Source organism: Marmota monax, unplaced genomic scaffold, assembly GCF_021218885.2.
Source record: "Marmota monax isolate L192 unplaced genomic scaffold, Marmota_monax_Labrador192_F-V1.1 WCK01_AAM20220418_F8-fsc00109, whole genome shotgun sequence".
In the NCBI taxonomy this organism is placed as follows: domain Eukaryota; kingdom Metazoa; phylum Chordata; class Mammalia; order Rodentia; family Sciuridae; genus Marmota; species Marmota monax.
The window spans coordinates 2800415-2802477 of NW_026695229.1; the positions used below are offsets into that span (position 1 = coordinate 2800415).

The following is a 2063-nucleotide window of genomic DNA, read 5'->3' on the forward strand; positions in this document are numbered from 1 at the left end:
ATGGTCCAGCATTTGACATACTGTAGACATTTCTACAGTACAGCCTCTAAGTAGGCTGCCCCCAAACCCTGGAAACAGAGTTTGCCTTTACACCAAGGAGGTTGGGAAAGCACCAAAATCTGCATGTGTTGTATACCCAGGGATACTAATAGGGTGTTGTGTAGTAAAAACTAACATTCATAGGAGGTTGTCTAAAATGGAAAAAAAAAAAGCCAGCAAGGCCCATGGTTCCATCTGTGCTAAATGTCTTTGTGACAGGATTAAGCATATTTACCTTATTGAGGAGTAGAAAATTGTGAAAGTGTCAAAGGTTCAAGCATAGTCAGAAAGCTTAATGAAAAAATGAAACTTGAATCATAAAGTCTTGTTCTGTGGAAAAAATACATATATGTGCCCAATAATATATCACAGAACTATGTCAAATAAACAAATGGAAAAAATATAAAATTGAAGAATTCTGGTTAGAGCCTTCAGGACCTTATTCTCAATACAGGTTGGATGTGTGTGTGTGTGTGTGTGTGTGTGTGTGTGTGTGTGAATTAGAACTTGAGCCAAGGGGTGTTTCACCACTGAACCACATCCCCAGCCCTTTTTATTTTTTTAGAGACAGAGTGTCACTAATTTGCTGAGGCTGGGTTTGAACTTGCAATCCTCCTGCCTTTCAAAAAGGGAGACATGAAGCCTAATTCCTGATGCAATTCAGCTAGTTGTGTGTCCACATGAAGCCCAATTTCAGATTATTAGTGGTGACTTCCACTGAAATTAAACCCATAACTTGGCTAAATGCTCTGAAATGAGTGATAGAATCTCTCCCAGAACACAGATCTGACAGTACTTGCCTCCATAATAAAATAAAAAATTTTATAAGTGTGCATCACGTGGGAGATCAGCATTATTCTTAAAGTCAAAAGGAGCTATCCCAGAATGGTTTTGAGAATTCTATATCTGTTCCCAATCATTGCTAGCAGTTCATGAACTGCATGTCCACTGTTAGAATTTATCATTGCACTAACTATGTATATAGCTGAATAACAACAACATATAAGTTCATATAAATCAAAAAATCAGCAAGTTTATTTCCCTACTTCTCAGTATTATTCTACTGTGAAAATGAATATAATTTAGCAGAGAGTTTAGAAAATAGTATAAACTTAGTTATTTTTTCAATATTTACTAATCCTATAATGGCAATCTTTGTCAAAATTATTTTTGCAAAGTGCTCACATAACATTTGTTATTCCTTTGGTCTAAGATTACCTATGGAGTCGGGGATATAGCTCTGTGGTTTTAAAGTACCTGCCTAGCATGCAAGAGGACCTGGGCTCTATCTCTAACATAAAAAGAAAAAAAAAATAAAAACCTGTTTGCTTAGTTTAGTGGCTTTCATGCCACTGTGTTTATCAAATGAAAAGTGTGGTTGTCTCCAGATGTTGGATTTTCTCTGTATATTAGTACATATGTCTTTATTAAGTCTTTTGAAAGAGTAACAATTTAACATGTGAGCTCAGAAATAGTACCAAGGAGTATATATGCCCATCAGTAGGTAAAACTATGTATAGAATGAACTACTCCTGTCAAAAAGATATGGCCTTTTTGTAAAATAATTCAAAAATTGCACATAGTATACTATTTTAAAATGATTATAAATCTTTTTGTCCCACACTGAAAGCTTTTAAATCAAAGATGATGTTTTAGATATATATTTTATATTCAGCATCTTGTACAATTCATATGAATGCTCTAGATATTTTTATGGAATAAATGAATTAAATTTATAAGAAATAACAAGCTTTGTGGCACTGCATTCACTAATAAGGAGGGTCAGTGTGGTATAGATGAATTCTAGATAGGGCAGAGGGGTGGGAGGGAAAAGGAGGGGGCAGGGGATTAGCAAGGATGGTGGAATGTGATAAACATCATTATCCAAAGTGCATGTGTGAAGACATGAATTGGTGTCAACATATTTTATATACAACCAGAGATATGAAAAATTGTGCTGTATATGTGTAAAAAGAATTGTAATGCGTTCCACTGTCATTTATTTTTTAAAAAAAATCAATAAA

The 2063-nt window shown here is 34.5% G+C and overlaps 1 pseudogene; it reads left to right on the plus strand.

Annotated features, from left to right (window-relative positions):
- On the plus strand, positions 1–346 carry LOC124088309 (large ribosomal subunit protein eL34-like; annotated as a pseudogene).
- The last annotated feature ends 1717 nt before the right edge of the window (positions 347–2063 follow it).